Source organism: Talpa europaea (genome assembly GCF_964194135.1).
Source record: "Talpa europaea genome assembly, chromosome: X".
Taxonomy (NCBI): domain Eukaryota; kingdom Metazoa; phylum Chordata; class Mammalia; order Eulipotyphla; family Talpidae; genus Talpa; species Talpa europaea.
In genome coordinates, this window is record NC_140081.1 from 2,288,115 (window position 1) to 2,307,890 (window position 19,776).

A 19,776-nucleotide genomic window follows, 5' to 3' on the forward strand; every position below is an offset into this window, starting at 1 on the left:
CGACGAACCCCCAGCAGCCATTTTGGGGAGCTGCGCATGGAGGCCCCTGGTGCTGTTTCTCCCGCTGCAGCCTCCAAGAGGTGACGGCTGTCGCCGGCCGGTCTGCAGCCCAGGGGAGTAGTGGCCTCCGGCAGGCCGGTCACCCTGCGGCATCTCCCGCGGCCCACCCGGCCGCAGCGCCCCGCGCCCGCCCTCCTCTGCTCTGAGTTCGCGCGGCGCGTGGACATGTCACCGGACCGAGCCCGGTGCTTGGAAGCAGAGATAAGAGGCCGGGGCCGCCTCGTCCGCCTGCGCCAGCCCCTGGCTCATGGACGCGTCCCGCTGCGTGTCATCAGCGACAGAGAAAGGTCCAGAAGCAGCAAGGTGACGTCATGCCAGCGAAGCGCGTGCGCCCACGTGTTTCTGCAGGGAAAGCATCAGCCTGGTTATGAAGCGGTGCCGCGAGGCAAGTGGAACTGAGCCGCGGCCAAGCGTGTGTCAGCGTCAGACGCGGCCGCTCCTACACCCCCCGTGTCTCAGCACCAGCTCGTCCCGGATTCCAGGCACCCGTGAAGGCGCTTTTCCTCGTACCCCGAGCCTCCCGCTGCGGGTGGAGACCGGCCTTACCCCGAGCCCAGGCAGAGCTTGGCTGGCGCCGCCGAGGCGGTAAGTGCTCAGGGCTCGCCGCCAGGGAGGCCAGGCTGGTGCCACCACCTCCCAGCCTGGCTTGGGGATAGCTTCACCCCTGCCAAGGCACCCTTAGCCCCGCCAGCCTCACTGCCCTCCGCCCCTGCCTCAGACACTGCTGGACTCGCGCTCCCTACACGTGTCAGGCTGTGCCCTCAGACGTGGGTTTGCCCCGACGGTGCCGCTCGCCGCCCCTGCCTTTTTGCTGCCGCCGGGAATTTCCGCCGGTGCCCACGTACCACCTGTCAGACCATCTGTGACAAGCGGGGGCCCTCTCCTCTCACCCCGCACCGTGGACACCTTCTTGAGACGGGCGGGAGGGACGTTGCGGGGGAGATGTTCCTGCAGAGTCGGTGCAGGTGGCCGGGCAGAGCGGCTATGAGGACGGGACGTCCAGGGGACACCCCTGCCCTCAGGCGGCACCCCGTCCCGCCCCGCCAGCAGCGCGTGGGGCCTGCATTTATTGCACCGCCGACTCTCCATGCGGCCTCTCTGCAACCGCGACATCCCCCTGTCGTCGAGACTAGAAACTCAAGACGTGGAGGACAGACGCGAAGGCCGAGGTCAGCGTCAGAGCCGTGTCCACGGTCGGGTGAGAGGTGGCCAGCTGCGGAGATAACCCGCGTCCCTCGTTATCAAGGTCTCGGGGCTCACGCGTCTGGGCTGGGCCTGCTGCCGGGGCAGAGGGGAAGGCGGGAACGTTCACGCTTTCTTTTGGGCCCAAAGCAACAGAAGATTTTACTTGGACAGTCTCGGCCTCAGGAAATGACTGTGCAGGGACATTGGCGCCAAGAGGCCATTTGATTTTCTGTCCCCTTAGAAGGGAATCATTTTGCTTTTTTTTTTTTTTCTTCTTTTTTATGGTGAGAACATCACGATGAACTCATCAGCGGGTCCAAAGCCACGGCGTGACGATTCAGGTGTGGGTGCCGTGCAGCCCCTGGGGACGTTGCTGCTTGGAGCGCGAGGAGCGCCCGGCCAGCTGGCCGGGCACAGGGCTCCTGGCTGCCTGCGGGACGCCGGGCATTTGCGGCCGCCCCGTGAGGCTCAAATTACGTTGGACGCACCTTGGCACGCTGGCTGCAGTTCGAGGCTTTGAATTCCCACCCACTCCCTCTGGGCTTGCACCCCCAGCCTCATCGGCCTGACGCGATGGGAATCTTTGAAAGAAAAGGAAAATGGAAGAAAAGATGGGGTGCAGGAGAAACTCTCAGGGACCTTGCTGATCTAAGGAGCAGACACCGAGTGGAGACAGAGACCGGCAGAGTCTGGCTGCTGGGGTCACAGCTTGCGCTGATACCGCCTGCTGCAAAGCCTCCTTGCTCCGTGACACCAGGGCACGTCTGTTCTCCGTGCACACGAGCGCCGGGGCTGAGAGCCGTTCGCGGCGCCGGAACTCGGCGCCGGCTGGAGGCACAGCGCTCAGGTTCCAAAAAACGACAGCGTTGGTGCCCCTAATCTGTCACGCCACAGACGCGCCCCTCGAGAAGGGTCCTGTTGGGCAGGTGCCTCTTTTATGGAGTCACATGAGTATTTTTTAAAGCTCACCGTGGACTTGCGCGGGGTATTGCACTGGCGTCCAGGAAGCGCTGATTAATTCCAGGCACCGCCAGGGTGCGTTTTCAGGACCGTTTGTAGCTGTCGCCGGTGTGTGTCCAGTTAATGCCGCCTGCCGTGTGTGCTGACTCCTTTTTCCAGGTCGGGATTTGGGCAGCGGCCGGCCCGCGGGGGCATCCAGGACTTTGCTTTCCTGGCTCGTGACGTCAGGCCTGAACGTGGTTGGCCCAGTGTGTGTGTTTTGAACAGCCGTGACCCCGGACGGGATGACCGCAGCATGCTTTTATGTGTTGTTGTGAGGTCAGGGCCACGAGACCCACGTTGCAGACACGGGGTCCACCCTAAGAGCATCGTGCACCCGCCCACTTACCTGTTTGCTGACCCTGCTGTCCAGTCGCATCACCAGCGGTTCTGGTTTACACAGCGGAGCGCGACTCGGCCGTCATGATAAGACGAAATCTTGCCGTTCACGACCCCTTAGATGGGGCTGCGGGGGATGACCCGCCGCAGAACAAGCCAGGAGGAGTCAGACAGGTGCAGGATGACTTCACTCGTGTCTGGAGCATGGAGAGACGAAGTGACCGGTCACTGCTTGGCGGGGCATCTTCTCCAAGGGCCAGGAGGGTCGGCAGGGGGTCCTGACGCCATGACTCCCCAGGGCAGGGGCTGAAGAAATGCTTCAGGCTCTGCTGCCTGACTCTGCCCCTTGCTCTGGTCCCGCCGGGTGGGGTGAGTTAACCTCTCTGCGCCCCGCTCCGCTCTCCCGCTTTGCTACTCAAACCCTTGACGCGTGTCCCTGCCCGTTTGCTAATGTCCAGCTCCGGGCGGTCCCCGTAGTGCCCGGCCTGCCCAGCTGTGCTCAGACTCAGGCCGTGACGTCATGGAGGGCCTGGGTGGAGGACGGGAGTGTCGGGGACATCAGGTGTGAATATGCAGGGGCGTCTGAGGATGACAGCGGGACCTGCCAGGACTCAGGCCCCCCGGTTTCTGTCTAACCAGTGCTCGGGGTGTCAGCTGATCACCCTGACATCGTGCTGCGTCGACAGACTCATCGCCTTACACTCACCGGCCGCAGACGGGCTGGAAGCAGACGCTGACGCCCGACCGCAGGGAACTGCTGCAGACGTGAGCTCACACTCCCAAACACAGCGCGGGCGGCCTCGGGCCTGGCCTGTTTGGTCTGGACACACGCAGCTCCGTCACGACCCGCCTGTCACCCGCTGCCCCGGCGGGCGCTCGGCGGAGACCGTTTCCCTGACAGCCGGCGTATTTCTTCGCACTGAAATAACAACGGCAGGGCTGCGCGTCGCGCTGGGCCTCGGCCGTGGGCATATTTTCTCTTCGGGAACACACGACGGCGTTCTGTCGGCCAATTAGGATGATGTATTGGCGCTGACATCACGGTCTGCAGGCCGGGCAGACACCATATATAACGCCGTGTCCGTGTGTGCGTCGCGGGCGGCGGGGGGAGGCCCCGGCAGTCACTCCTCTTGCTGTGTTTTGACGGCGGGGCCCGTCCGAGCCTCCAGAGTTTTGCTGGCAGCAGCCGCCAGAAACATCAAGCTTCACGCTAAGCGGGTCTCCGCTGTTTATTTACTTTAGATATTGGTTCTCGATGATGTTCAGTGTTTCTTCGCCCCGCAGATGTGGGTTCATTACTCCTCCTCGGGAAGCTTTGCTCCAGCTGTGGGCGCGGCCTGCGGGGTGGGGTGGGCCGGGCCGTTCAATTGCCCAGAGTCTAATTGCACAAAGACTTGCTTGTGGGGCTCGTGGGGCTCGCGGGAGGCTGGTAAACACACCCCAAGTGCGGCCTAGACCAGGTGTGCCGAGCTGCAGGGTTTCTCCGGCCTCCTCGGTCCTGACGCCGAGAGCGGCACCTGTTTCCCCTGCTCCTCAGGAAAGGCGATGCAGGAGAAGCTGTTGCTTTTATTTATTCATCCAGCAAGTCCTGAGCACACGTGACCTCGCGTGGAAAGGTGCAGTCCTGTCTGCATGTCCCAGCTGTCCAGAGTTGAGTGTTCCGTGGGACGATAAGGCTTTATCGCCCAGAGGCAGGCAAGGAAGCAAAGCACACGTTCGTGGCAGAAGGGTCATCGCTTACTGTAAAGCCTGATGTCATGCGGACCTGGAGACGCGGGGATTTGTCTCGCCACAAACCTCTTCAGGTTTTCTGCAGAACGTTTTGCTTGGCCATGCGTTCTCTCTCAAAGAGGGCGTTTTTCACTGTTAGAAATTCGTTATCGAAACATAAATATGTAATAAGCGTAGAGGCCACAGAATATATACATGTTTACCAATACCTATGTAGATGATATGTAGATGATACGTGTGTGTAGATACTTAGATGATCGGTTGATTGACTGATTGATTGATTAGATTGATAGACACATAGACAGGTTAGATGGATAGACTTGCATGGATGATTGCATGGGTGGATGGATAGACGGATGGATGGATGGATGGATGGATGGATGGATGGATGGATGGATGGATGGAGAGATGGATGGATGGATGGATGGATGGATGGATGGATGGATGGATAGACAGATAGATAGATCAGCTGGATGGATGGATGCATGGATGATGGGTGGATGCATGGAGAGATGGATGGATGGATGGATGGATGGATGGATGGATGGATGGATAGATCAGCTGGATGGAGGGATGGAGGGATGGATGATAGATCGGCTGGATGGATGCATGGATGATGGATGGATGGATGGATGGAGAGATGGATGGATGGATGGAGGGAGAGAGAGAGATAGATAGATAGATAGATAGATAGATAGATAGATAGATAGATAGATCGATCAGCTGGATGGATGGATGGATGGATGGATGGATGGATGGATGGATGGATAGATAAATAGATCAGCTGGCTGGATGCATGGATGATGGATGGAGAGATGGATGGATGGATGGACGAATGCTTGCATGGATGGATGGACGGATGGATAGATAGATCGATCGATAGATAGATAGATAGATAGATAGATAGATAGATAGATAGATAGATAGATAGATCAGCTGGATGGATGGATGCATGGAGAGATGGATGGATGGATGGATGGATGGATGGATGGATGGATGGATGGATGGATAAATAGATCAGCTGGCTGGCTGGCTGGATGCATGGATGATGGATGGAGAGATGGATGGATGGATGGATGATTGCATGATGACCCTCCAGGCCTCCCACTTTATCTCACACGCACACACGCCTCCTACCCACCAGCCCTAGTTTTCCCAAGGTCTCCGTGCGGAAGCGTGTACATGATTCCTCAACTTGGCCAGTGGTGGACACCTGCAGCTCGGTGTGCCCACCGCTGAGTTCTTCCCTGCCTCCTGCAAACCTGCCTTGTTTGCTGCCCCGCTAGCTCAGTCGGGGACCGTCGCGACGGCCTCTCACTCAGGAGCTGGTGAGTTGGACCCAGTCGCTCAAGGATGCGGGCGGCCATCTGGACCCTCCTCCCCCACGCGTGCAGGGCAGGTTCTCACTGTCACACCTGCCTCCTCGTCTCCACGTGGGAGCTGCTCCGTCTCTCCGTGGCTTGGGGACTTTGGAGATATTCCTAGGGAAGTTAACAGTCTAAAGGCCACCTCTGCTGCGGTGAAAGGAGGAGACGGGACCTTGAGCTCAAGGTCAAGGGAATGGTCTCGGTTGCAGCCTAGTAGTGTTTGCACAGGTGCACACACAGGTGAGCAGACCGCGCCCCCCCCCCCCCGGAGAGCTGCAGGCGGGGGCTCTGAAGGGTGCCCAGAGGCCACGGCCACTGAACAGCCTCGAAAGCCCCGCGTTCTCTGGGCCTGCGCCCCTCGGGCTGCGCCTGGCTCTTCCCTCCCTGCAGCAGACGGCCGCCCCGTCCCCAGCCCAGCGGGCCCCGCTTTGTCCGGTCCGCTCCGGGTGGCCCCGGCCCCACTGGGCTCAGAAGATCCCGCGAGCACCCCGCCCGCCCGCCCTGACTTTGATCGTGTTCGGGTTTCCCCCCCAAATGCTGGGCAGGGGAGGCCCCGCTCACCCGCCTGACCCGGCTTCGCTCAGAACTGCTTGCCGGGCGGCTGGACCCCGGCTGTCCTGCGCCCCTGGCTGGCCCCATGTTCCGGGAGGTCTCCTGGGCCCCCACGGGGTAAGGTGCCACAGGGCTTTCCTTTCAGCCCTGCAAACAGGCTTCCTTTATTCCCTCAGGCCTTTCAAGGGCGCCGTGAGCCCCAGTTATCCTCAAAGCACTTTTCCTGGCTTCCTAACAAAACCACCCTCTGCCGCCCCGGCTCGAGTCCCTGGAGAGGCCGGTTCTCCAAGAAAGTGGGCGGCCGGCGGCGTCCCGGAGAAACCCTGAAGCGGGAACACAGCCCCCAGGGCTCGGGGCCCAGGATCCCAGCTCTGGAGTCTCCCGGGAGACACCCCGGAGGCCGACTTGGCAGGGGACAGCCTTCCCTAGGCGGGGCTCCAGAAGTGGGGTCCAAAACGGAGATGGGGGGCCCTGGTGCCGCTCTCCCTCCTCAGCGCCCAGCCGACAGCGGCCAGAGCCGGCTGGGACGTGGCCTCCCCTCCAGAGCCCCCTGTACATCCAGTCCTGGGGGGGCCGGGTCCCCCTGGAAGCGCAGGCATGTCTGTGGGTGGAAGGAACCCCGGCTGGAGTCGGAGCCAGGCCAGGGGTTCCCAGGGGGCGGGGAAGGCGCAGGACTGAGAAGGGGACGCAGGCGGGGATGCACCCCTCCCGGGCTCTCGCTGCCACTGGGGTGCCCCGCGGACATCCTCAACTCTGGGTTAACCCCTCCCCCCAGTTGGGGGCTGTGCCCATAGGCATGAATCCCCTGAGGAGGCAGGCACTTGGCACCCCGTTTTCTGAGAAGCACTTTCCACCCAGGAGGCAGGCGGGGAAGACCAGGCCAGGGGGTGGTGCTTTGGGGATCCGCTGCTCAAGCGGTTGAGGTGACAGGGTCCCCTCCCTGCTAGGCGCAGGAACCCCAGGGGCCCCCAGATCCTCTCCCCGCCCCCCCCACGCAAGGGCCCCCAGACTCCCCTCCTGGCTGGGGCACAGGACCCCCAAGCTCTCCTGCAGGAAGCACTGCAGCCAAGGGTTGGCCTGGGGCAGGGGGAAGGGAAATCCAGCACGACCATCCCCTTGAAAGCCAGAGAGGATGGGGGTGTTGCTGCTCCTGGGGTCTGGGGGGGGGTGTTTACAAGGGCCCAGGAGCCAGGGGCTCGTTACTGCGTGAAGGGGACGGCTGAGTCTGCGCCTGCTTTTCCTCCATGAGAGGCATCTTTCCTGGAAAGCCTGGCCGCTGGGTCCGCGCCGCGGGTTTGCATCACTCGAGCAGCTTTATGCATTGGCCTCCCGCCCCGTCAATGCTCGTCCTGCCCTTTCTTCCTCGCCCGCGGCTGCAGGGGCCTCACCCTGTGCTGGTGTCGCCAGCGCACAAACACCCCTGGGCAGCGCCCGCGGGGGCCAGGCGCCCCCGGCACACGGTCCCCCAGTGTGGTCGGGACGCGGGACGCTGGGACACCCGGGCCAGAGCTCCGAACCGCCACGGGCTTCCGCCCCTTCTCGGAGCCTCCCGCCCCAGCCAGTCCCGGCCGCCGGGGGCTGCACCAGGATTCAGAATCCGAAGTGCCCACCCCCCGCGCCCACCCGCGTCGGGACAGCAGCGGCAGCCAGGCTCCCAGAGAGGTCGGCAAGCCCCGCGTGGACCCACCTCGCAGCCTCAGGGAGAAGGCGCCCGTGTCTGGCAGACAGTCCAGCGCGCGTCGGGCGGGTGAAAACCCCAGAGGAGTGTCGCCACGAGTGTCTACCGCCTCACACGTGGGGGAGACCCGGCAGGACCCAGGAATCCACATGGCCTGAGACCCCAAGTTAATAGCTAAGCCGGGGGACTTTGGCCTGCAGGCTTCCCCTGCGGAGCGTGCACAGACGCGGCGGTACGGGGCTGGGTGGCTGTGGGGCGGCGCGGGGAGCACAAGTAAACCAAAGCCAGGCACTGAGGCCCGTAGAGCAAGAGGGGAGGGTGGGAGCAGATGGGAGGGGGCCTGGGGGACTGTGAAAGCCCCGGGGGTGCTGGGGTGGGTGGGGTGATGGAAGGGGAGTGCGCGCCCCTCTGAATCCTACGGGGTGGTGCAGACGATGCTACCTTGCTCAGGGGAGAGACCACACCGCCTGGGTCACTGCCGGCATCACGGCAGCTAACCTGTAAATTAGACCCCGACCTTTGGTCTTCAAGACCAGGGGGCTAGTCAGGGCTCCCCGACTTTCAGTATGACTCTCAGACGTTGACTTCTCGTCCTCGGGGCCGAATCTGGTGAGGCATCTATGGGTCGGGTTTGCAGGCAACCTATAAATCAAGCTGATCCCTTGAGAATATGGAGCCCTCTGATCTATAATCACGCTGCATCCCTCTGCGCGGGGCCTCTCCACAGTCTGCCCACGTTTTCTGGTGGTTTCTTGTGTAAAGGATCCCACATGATTGGATTTGTTTCTCGGGGCTTGGTGTCTTCCACGGAGCCATAAAGCACATGTGTTTTTGTTTTCCTTTCATTTAAATTGCAGATTCGCTGCTGTCTGTATCATTTTCGAGTTTCACGAAGTGGGGAGCTGTGTGGCCTTCACCCTTGGCTGGAGGTGGCTTGCAGCCGCCCCAGTTCATCGGGACATGCGGACAGCCTCTGGAGCCATTGGCTTTCCAGTCTTACGTTTCCCAGAGCTCCTCCAGCTAGGACTGGGTCTCCATCAATTTTCAAACGGTCCCCTCGTCAGTCACCTGTTGTTCGCAGGGAGAATCGGGGCGCCCCGGGCACCCCAAACATGCATGCTCTAAGTGGGCGCTGCCATCCACCGCATCAAGACAAAGCAGGTCCTCTGTGCGTGAGACCTTTAATAGAAAAGAACTTTTGTAGAATTCGTGCACATAGAAAACTTGCTTCACCGAGCTTCTCGCCTTGCTTCTTGCCAGGTGTGATCCTGTCACACGTCGTAGGTTCTGCCTTTTTCAGGGCTGAGTAGTATTCCGCCGCGTGCATACACCACTCCTCTCTGGCCGCCGGGCTGTTAGTCTCCCCCTCTCGGCCGTGGTGATGAGGGAGCAAATAGCACTTAATTCTTCTCCGTGAACCAGAGCCGCTCACCCTCCCCGAGCTCAGGATACCCGATACCCGCGGGCATCACCCAGATCCCACTGCCAGCCTAGTGTGGGGAGTGGGAGGGGGCAGAGCAGCCTTTGTGCTTGGGAGCTCCGGGGAGGCGTCGCTCACACCGTGACCACCTGCCGTGTGAGCTGCGCTTCCTCTGGGACCGCGGTTCCTCGTCGTGCTTGTGCTTTCGCTCCTGCACCCCTTGCCACGCGTGGGGCTCGACCGGAGCTCGGTCAGCGGCGGTTGGAGTAAAGAGATTAAGGCGGGGCTCGAACTAGCGAACACTGTTCCGGGGTGGGGTGCGCCTCTCTGTTATCTCCGCACTTCTCTTGGGCCCCAAGGCACGATGTTGGGCGCCGTCTGTCTCCTGACACCTCTTTCGACCCGGACACCTGCCTTATGTGCTGTTCCCGCAGTTGCCGGCTTTTCTCACTTCCCATTTGCTTCCGGGACTGTCAGCCGGCGTCAGTCTTTGTGGCTGCGATGGGCTCAGCAGAGGGCCGGGCCTTGTCCCGCAGCCTCCTGGGGTCTCCGGCTTCTCGGGGTGAATCGGCCCATCATCGCCAGGGTTCTGTCACGTCTTGTCTAGTTCGTACTTTTTTTTTTTTGAGGTTTTCCTTTTAGGTTGTGTGGAGATTCCTTCTTCGTTGTCTCCCGTGCTCCTTCTGTTGGCAGGAAGACTGGGGGGGGGGGGCGACGCAGGGCCCCCAGACCTGCACGTGTTATAAAGGGGCCTGAACATCTGTGCCCACGAACCCAAGAACTTACCGGGAAGGAACTGTAAAAGGCCTAGCGTGCAGGGAGAGAAGAGGGTCCTCGTTTCCCATGAATGCCTGTGCTGACCCGTCCCCTGGGGGGTCCGTGTCCAGGCAAGCAGGGCTGGCCCCAAGTAGGGCCCCTGAGCCCCAAGAGCATCCCCCACATCTAAGGCTCCTTCTGGGGGACCCACAGGAGAGGGGCAGGAGGGGCCAGACAGCGCTGGGAGCCAAGGAGCCAAATGCAACCCAAGTCAAGACAAAGGCGGCCTCGGTCACCTCCTCGCGGGCCTCTCCCGGTCTCTGTCTCTGCCACGTGTCCCCGCCGCGTCCCCGAGTCCCCCGGCAAGTCCGAGGCCAGGAAGCCAACGCAGCTCCTGCCCTGTCTCTGCCCCACGGCCTCCCCCAGGGCTGCTCCAGGCCTGCCTCTAGCGTCCCCTGGCCGCTCAGCCCCGCCCTTCCCTAGGCGGGCCGGGGTCACAGAAGCCCTTTCATGGAGACCACGCTTGTGACACCTCCTCTCTGTGAGGCTGGCGGGTCCCTCCCGGCCGGCCAGGGTCCACTTCGGGGTCAGCCTGAGCTGCACACAGGCCTGCTCGGCTTCCTCCTCAAACCCTGGGCGTCCTGGCCTTTTAAATTCTGCTTCTTGCTCATTTCCTGCCCATGGAGGGGGGAGGGCGGGCAGCAGCCTTTGATCCGCTGCTTGGTCTTGGGGCTCGCCCTCCCTGCGCCCCCTGACCCCCTCGCTCAAGGACAGCTCAAGGACGCCTTGGCTTCCTATAGGAAATGTTGCCAGCCCTCAAGCAAACACAGCCCGGGCTTCTCTGACACCAGGTGACACTTCGGGGAAGCCTGTAATGGGCCGTCTTAGGCCAGCGGCAGGATTTGCAGGAGGAGAGCCCCAGGCTCTGCGGGTCTCCCTGCCTCTCGCCAGCCCCAGAGGCAGCCTGGCCCGGGGCTCCCGGCCCACACCTAGTCAGCAGTTCATCCGACTGTTCCCCAGGCAGAGAGGAAGCTGGAATGCGAGAGGCTGAACTGTCCTTTGTCAGCCTCGGGACCCTGAAAAAGCTTTTGAAGAGCAAAAGCGAAAAATAGGCAAAAGTGCTTTCTACTCCGAAGACGTGCGTTCAAGAATCCCGAACCTTCGGCTCTTTAAAGCATATAATTTATGTGCATTATCAAGCAACCCTTTGTTTTCTCCGGGCAGCGTGCTCCATGCAGTCTGTCAACCGCATTCTCAGTAAATTGCTTTGATGAACAGGCCAGCCCAGGCCCTTTCTTTTAAGGGAAGGAGAAGAAAGGCGGAAAAAAAGAAACTTTTGCAGCAGCAAAAAAATAAAGTAAATAGAACAGGTCTAGACTTGGCGGCCTATTTTTACATCCAGGGTTGCGAATAACTCGCCTTAACGCTCTCCCCGGCCAGGATTCCGCCCCCAAATTTGCAATTCAAAAGCGGTTGCTGTTTTCTAGCCAGAGCTGATAAGGGCTTCCAGCTCCCAATCACTGGCCTGGCTCCAGAGTGGCCCTAATTCTCATCCCCAGCTAGCCGGGTGGAGCCGCGGGCCTGGGAGACACAGGGCACGTCTCTGTCCTGCAGACCCACCCGGAAGACCCCCGGAGGCGAGCCGGGGGCAGGACTGCAGAGCTCAGAGGGCCTGGAAGATTTAAAGCAGAAATCTCAGAAGTAGCCGGGGCATCTTCCGCTCTGTCCTCCCTGGAGCTGGGGACTGTTGGACTCAGCCCAAAACATGTTGATTCCGACAGAGGAGGCCCTCGTGATCTCCTCATGCGTGTTGATAAACAGGTCTCTGTTTGCAAGCGTCGCTCTTACACACACACTTAGAGAAAAGAACACACGCCTGCTTTGCCGCCAGCCGCCCCGGACAGACAGCCCCGCCACACGTGCGGTCCCGGTGCAAGAGGCACCAGCTCTGAGCCCCGTGCAGCCCACAGCACGAGCCCCAAGCCCTAGTGCGCACCTGCTGGAAAGCTCTGCGGATGAAGAGGGACCGACTCTTGGAACCCACAGGCCCCCGGTGGGCCCTCACGCCCCTGTCCTTAGGCAGGAGGCAGAAAAGAAGGTCCGCCAGCAGCCAGCAGACTCCACGACACCGCAGGACGTACGGGACTCGGGAAGACCAGCCGTCGGTGGCTATTTCACCCCTGCTTTGATGCCGCAGTCACTGAGTTGCCTTAATGCCTCCCCAGCATCTCCAGGACAAACTCACACCGCTCCATGGAGGCTGCAGGCTGTCCCGAGGGCGGAGGGAGCAGGGAGAAGTCGAGGAAAAGGAGGCTAGCTTTTGGGGTGGGTCAGCCTGGCAGCCACTGTGCCCTGGCAGAGCCGCCCCCACGGCTGCCCCCAGCTGCCTGTCCCCACAAGCTGTGTGTGGGGACCCAGAGTGGTGTCAGCCCTCTGCTGCCTGAGGGGAGACAGGTCCCCTAAGGAGGAGCGTTCGCTTTCCCAGCTGACATTGAGGGAGCACGGCCCTTGAGGAGGGGGCTCACGGGGCTCAGTTCAGGGGGGACGCACCTCCTGGCGGTGATGCAAACCTGGTTTGCTCCCCAGGCCCGTGCCCCGAGCCCCCGATGGGGCTAGCTGACCACCCTTTGGTGCTGCCCAGCCTGGTGGTCTTCTGAGGCCCAGGGGTGCAACACCCTGGGGACCGGGCAGGCTCTGCTCCTTGTGGACCCCGGGCCGGTCCCAACTGATCCCTCTTTGTGTCTGGGGAACCGGCAGCGGCCCTTGTTCGGAGGAGGAAGACAAGCGCCTGGTCTGTGTTCCGCGTGCGAGCAGTGTGGACACATGGCCGGGCAGGTCCTGTCCCTCCCCCAGCCTCCTCCGCGACCGGGCACCGCCTCAAGCTGGCCTGACACCTCCAGGGCACACGTCCACCCCAGGTGACCTCCCCCACGAGATGTGGAGCAAAGCCAGGAGGGGGGCCCTGGGGGGCCGTGGCCCAGCTCCCCACCCCACAGCCCCTGCCCCCTACTGGACGTGGTGGCCGGGAGGAGCTGATGCTGACGTGCTCCCGCATGCCTCGCATACATCCCGCAGGTGGTGGTCAGGGCGTGCCTGAAGTTCCTGGCATTCCTGCAGGGGCCGGCGGTGGGGTCAGGGCGCTTGGGGTGACCGTGAGGGGCTCGCACACCTGCAGCCGGGAGCAGCTGCGGGCGCAGGGCCGAGGAGACCAGGGTCTCCCCTCCCCACCTGACGCTGTCGCAGCCGAGTTCGGGGTCACACATCCTGGAAGCCGGAAGCCTTGAACGGGATTCATCTGCGCTGCTGCTCCCCGGGCCGAAAATGCCCGATCTACTCGCCAGCAGTGAAAAGAGCCGAAGGCTTATCTGACGTTTGCTTGTTTCCCAGAATATTTCAGAGTGACGTGCGGCCTCCGCCAGTTCAAGCGGGCAGCCCTCGAGGCCGTTCTGTTCACCCCCGTCCCTTGGAAACTGCACGTCTCCCAGGTGTGTAAACAGGGGGGGGGGGGTGTATTGTGTAAGGCAGACCCGCCACCATTATCTGGCAACTTTTCCCACTTCACAGGGTGATTCATGCGAGATTAGCTGTGGCCTTGGGTAAATATCCACCCTTAACAATATGTTATTCTGCGGCTTTCCACCGAGTCGCTCCAGTTACTAATAAAACAAACACTGAGCACTGAGGTACTTATCCCGCTGCGGAAAAATCCCTCTTCGACTCCGGCCAGGGGGTGGCTGAGCGCCTCCGGGCACAGCTTGACTTGCTTTGACGGTGGTTAGTTTCCTCTTCCAAAGCGGGATCCTCAAGCCTCAGGTCGACTAGAAACAAGATTTCGATGAGGATGAGGTTGATTCGGTGCGTGGGGAGCCGGCCGCCGCGGAGGATGCCTGCAGGGGGGTCACGGCGTGCGTGCCGCCTCCTTTTCGACACAGCAGGCTGGTGGCAGGCGTGGAGAGGCTCCCAGTTGCGTTGTCTGGAGCCATTTGCTCAGGACCTCGCCGCGAAATTGCATGTGGCCGAGGGGCCCATCACCTGGTGCCAGGGTCACGCCACCTGCTCCCGCCATGGCAGAGCTTCCCTGTGGTTAAGCCACTGGCTCCGATGCCGAATCCCCCCGTCAGGTGATGCAGGTGCATTTTAGTGTTTGCGTGTACCAGGAAGGCAGATTTAATTCCGGGGGGAAAATGAATGCTGGCTAAATCTCTGTCTCTTGGACTTCAGGTTAGTTATTCTCTTATGGAGATTTGCTCTGTGTGCGTTGCTGCCCTCCTTGGAGGAAATTAGCGTCATCAACATGCACCAGCCAGTCCGGGAGACAACTCGAGGAGGGAGATCGCGGGACTCTTCCGTGTCGCCTGAGCAAGGGAGAGCCTGCTCCGGACAAGAAGACTCTCAGCCAGGGTGAATTTGACGCCCGCGGCACATTCTAGAACACTTCGGTCTGTCCGTCCTGCAGCTGTGCTTTCCCTGATGGGAAGAGAGGCAGATTGGGCTAGAGATTGATTAGCAACACCTGCTTTGGTGGTACGAGCCTGCGCTTTCAGATTTACAGAATCAAAACGGAGAAATTAAACGGGACAGGACACTCCTCACTCGCAAGATCGGTATTGAAAATAACACGCTCTCGTGTATTCCAGCTTGGGTGACTGCGTGTGGTTCAGCACCAGGAGCATTCAAGTCTGCCTCAGAATGGAAGCAAAGCTGGTTTGTGAAAACTGAAATTCTTTTTTTTTATTTACGCATGTTTTTATTTACGCATTTTTGTGTGGAGTTCGGGTGCAGGCCAGAGGTGTGGGGGTGAGAGGATTCACCAGGGACAGAGTGGGGAGCAGAACAGGCAGATGCACTGAAATACGCAGTTGAGGGGGAGCAGCAGGGAGGCAGGAGAGGTCTGCTGCGCCCTGTGGGTAGCTCCCTGGCCGGGGATTGAACTCAGTCCGTGGCGGTGACAGTGCTGAGACTTAGCCTGTAGGCTGCAGAGAGGGCCCCCCAAAACTGAAATTCTTTTTTTAAAAAAATACTTAATTTTTAAGTCCTTTTTTTTTTTAAGATTTATTTTTACTTATTTCTACAAGCACTGGGTATAGTCAGAAGTGCGGGAGGGTGAGAGAATTCACCAGAGCCAGAGCGGGGAGCAGAGCAGGCAGAAGGACCGAAGGACACTGCTGAGGGGAGCAGCGGGCGGCAGGAGAGGTCTGCGCGCCAAGCGGGACCCTCCTCCGGTGCCCGGGGAGTAGCCGGGGATCGAACCGGCGCCGCAGAGGCTGCGGGCAGCTTCGCACCCCAGCGCTCAACTGCTGCGCCACCGGGGAGGCCCCAAAACAGAAATTCTTAAAAGCAAAATGCAGAATTCTGTTGCCCCTTTGTCATTTGAAAGGTCTAGTTCAGCTGAATCTGACAAGTGGAAGCACCTGCAACCCACTCTTCAGTCGTGTGAATTACTGAAGTTTGCAAGGTCCTCATTTTCCTCTTCCAGACTGACGTTTTGAGTGTTTGCCGTGATTTTCTGCTCCGCGAGCATTTTCTTGCCATCTACGCGGAAATGGCCACGCAGGGCGGCTGAGACCAGGTGGGCAGACATTTCTGCATCGCTACCCGCCGCGCTGCGGCCGCGCCCCAAGCGTCACAGTCTCCGCTTACTCCTCAGTCCTTCAGGGTTATTCTGAGTCTCCGAAACTGTCCGGGGATGGTCAGGACGCAGCAGGTGGGGCTCAGGGTCGGGCAGATGGGGAGGGGACACATGGGGGATTGACCCCTGAGACCAGGGTCTGGGAGCTGAGCCTCAGGTGCCACGGCTGGATGCACACGCACCCCAGCACCCCGCGCTGAGCACTGCGCTTCCTGCACACTGTGCGGGGTGTCTTGGGAGTCTTGCCTTAGAATTTAACTCCACAGTTAGCACAAGTTCCTTGAAATAAACATTTTCAAAGCAAATCCCCTGAAGGTGGGCTTGGGATTCTGAGAACTGTCCGGAGTTGTCTGTGGACGATCCCGTTCAGGCGAAAGGGGGGCAGCCGGCATCGGCGGCTCTCCCCGCACGTCTGTTCACGGATGTTGGCGGTCAGGGCTGGGCACGCACGCCCCTGGCGCTGGCCTCCACGGCGGCGTCCTGGCGCGACCGATTGCTGTGGAGGCGCCTGACACACCCCAGGTCTCCTTGGGGTTCCTGCGACGGCTCACTCTGGAGAAGCTAGACAGCTCCGCTTTCCTCTCCTGGCGAGAGACAGTCCCGTGTGTTCAGTAAGACAAACCAGATGCACGAGCGGTGTCTTCTGGAGCCCATAAATTTTGCAGGGAACACATTCCTTTTCCTCTCTTCTTTGGCATTCCCCAAGAGAGGTGGCAGAGCTTTGCCCGGCTGGCTGCAAGAGGCACCCGCTCTGAGCCCCGAGCAACCCCCAGCATGAGCCCCAAGCCCAGGTGCGCACCTGCTGGAGAGCTCTGCAGAGCCCAGGCAGAGTCCGTTCCTCTGCCCTCCGTGCCTGCCGCGTCCCCGCGGCGGCGTGTGCGGGGACGTGCGGGGTCCGCCCCAGCGGGAGCGCAGCAAGAGCCAACAAGCCTTCGAGCCGTCCGCGGACAGGCTCGCCTCGGAAATCGGCAGACACAACTGTTCAGCATTTCCCCGCATTCCCGTGTGATTCCCTGCAGCTGTTTTCCTCTGTCAAATAGGCCCATTTGGTGAAGGGCAGATTAACTCCATCCTGAATACACGACTTATTTTAGGATCTCTTTAATGGGACCCTAAAAGAAACGCGTACAGTTGGAAACACACGATGGGGGACCCGCGGCGACGGCCTGCCAGTGACGTGTCTGGGACTCGGCCAACCCGCCAGAAGCCCAGACAGTCCCATTCCTGTTAGGACAGCCTCTCTCTGTCCTGCACATTCCCCAGCTGGCCTGTATTTATGATTATCTTTCTTCCTGAAGAAGGACTAAAGCCTTCTTGACATCCTAAATCCTCAGCAGTCTCCTGTGTTCCATTAGCTCCCCCCCCACCTTACGTAACTGTATTAATGCCCGTTACTCCCATTCTACTCCCTTCTGCGGGTTCTCCCCTCCCAGGAGGATTGCACATTTGCTTGGGAGCGCAAGCATTAGAAGCAGAACTAATCCGTCGTGACTAAAGTGCATAACGCTGGAAGCAAGACTTCGTTACACCTAAAAATTAGGCAGCTGGGGAGACAAGGCTGATGAGGAAAGCGCAGCGGCAGGATGGCCGCCCGCGGCCCAGTCTGAGCTACGAGTGCAGACTCCGCCGCTGAGTTCCTCGATCGTTGAAAGACGTCTCCAGCCTCACGCAAATTGACATGGGCCTTCGAAAATGTCGTATTCCGTGTCAACTACTCTTTCCGAAATGAAATGCCATGGAGCAGTCTGCGTAGGCGAGGCCCGCACAAGCTATCACGGAGGAATAAAAACTTTGCATTTACGTTTTTCCCGAGCTCTCATCGGCCGATGGTAGTTATAGGGCGACGTATGAGCGCAGGGGAATCCCCAGAGGAACGAACGTGGTGCCTTTTACCGTCTCTCCCTCTAGTTTGGCAGAGACGCGCCGTCAACTGCATTTCCGTGACGAGGCAACGTAGCAGTTGCTCGGAGGGACGAGGAAACGGGCGAGCCGGGAGCCTGTGCTCCCCGAAGGGCCTTCTGCACGTGCTGCTGTGGGGTCGGCGCTCAGACTGGCAGCAGCTCTGGTGGAAACGTGGAGCCGGAGCCCGCGGCGCAGACACGATGATAAAATAAAAAAGCTGAGGCTGAGGGCGGGGCGAGCTGGAGCTGTTCTGAGCAGAGCAGCGAGCGCGGCTCGCCAAGTGGGTTTCAAAGGAGTGGCGAAGCGCAGCCGCCCAGCCGCGAGGCAGCGGCTCGGGGATGGATGAACACGCGGGCGGACTCCAAGAAGGTTCCCAAGGACGAGCAAGGGGCGTTTTCCTCGGCGCACGTGCACGGGCTGACATTGATCATCACATTGGCCGAGCGATGAGCGGACACGGTGGGCTGGCGTCGAAATAAAGGCACCGCACACCGGCGCGGAGGGGCCGGGGAAAGATTTCAATAAAATAACTGTTAATCGAGAAATAGGAGTCATTTCGGCATTTGGAGACGAAGATAGTTTTTCTAAACGTGATTAAAACCACGAATGTCTTGCTTAAAAGCTGACGGCACACACCAGGGACTGGGGGTTCGAGCCATTGGCCCCGGGCTCCCCGGGCGCCCTGTTTTGCAAGGCGCCATCTAAGGAGTTTTCACATATTTATAAGGTGGTTAAAAAAAAAAGCAGCACGTTAAGGTGTTTGTCTGACTGGTTATTTCAGAGTCTTGGCCCTCGTGCAGAATAAGAGAAACTGTGGGCCAAGGTTTAAAAGCAAACATGACAATTTTGTGGTTAAAATCAAGTATCTGACGTGATCGGCTCATTAAGAAGAGGCGGGCGGGGTGTGCAAAGGCGAGAAGGAAGGCAGGCAGAAGGGACAGACGGAAGGAAAAGAGACGAGAGTAAGGAAGCCAGGACGACGGCACCGCAGAGGTTGCAGTTACCCGAACCCTAAAATACTCCCTCTGTGCCCCGGCCCCGAGCAGCCCAGCCTCCTGCTTCTCTCCCCGACGCCGGGACAAGCTGAACCGCAAACCCCATGAACAGCAAGTCCATGGGCTCGTGGGGCAGCTCAGGTGAAAACCTGGGGGGACAGATCGGAAGCCTGTGAGCACTGCTGTGGCCCGTCCTGCGTCCCGGCGCCCCCGCCTGCCCGGCCACTCCCACTGTCCCCCCAGAAGGCTCCTTGGACTTGGGGCAGGTGTTCGGCCCAACCTGGCGTGGCTGCGCCTTCGCCCAGGAAGCGACGGGCAATTTTCAGTTTCCGGCGTGTGTCTTCTCTCTCTCCCTCCGCCCGCTGAGGGGACCCGGGGCGTCTTGAAATCTCCAGCTGTGCCGGCTGTGTCAGCGTTGTCTGATTACAGCTGCTCATCCTCCCCCGCTGCGGGCACAGGCTGTGGTGACCCGGCCCACACCGCGCTCTCGCGGAGCGGCTCCTGCACACCCTGGTCCGGGCCCTGCTGAGTGTCCCTGAGGGACACACGTTTGCCGCAGACGGGGCTTCTGCGGCGCACGAGCTGCACCTGCCCAAGTCCACGCGGAAGCAGCGGGAGGAACACGGGGGCCTTTGAGGCACGAGACCTCGGGCGTGCCCGGGGCAGGGAGCAGGACCCTCGCGGGTGCTGGTGGACGTGCTGCGGTTTCCAGGGGCTGTGGTCACCTGCAAGGCAACCCTCAGAGGCTCTCTCGGGAGCCAGGCAGGAGACACACTTTCGGGGCCCCGGCGGGACTGGCTCCCGTGGCCACGGAGGCTGGACACCTCCCGAGTGCACGGGGACCGCAGGCAAGCAGCGGTGTCCGGCGGCGAGAGGCCTTCAGAGCCAGGAGGGCCGGGAGCTGTGGGCCACGTCCAGAGACCTGAGAATCCGGGGTTCTCGGGGGGATTCAGTCCTAGGGGAGGTGCGGCCCCGAGGGACGCGGGCTCTTGTGCCAACACGGCGTCCAGGGGAGAAAGGCGCATCTGCACGTGCATGTCCGCTTGCTGAAGAGGGGGCTGGGCACGTCAGTCCGCCCGCTGGGGACGCACCGAGACAGGGCAGGCACGTCGGCCCCCCCGGCCGCCTGGGCACAGCTCCCTGCGACTCTCCCCCCAGCCACG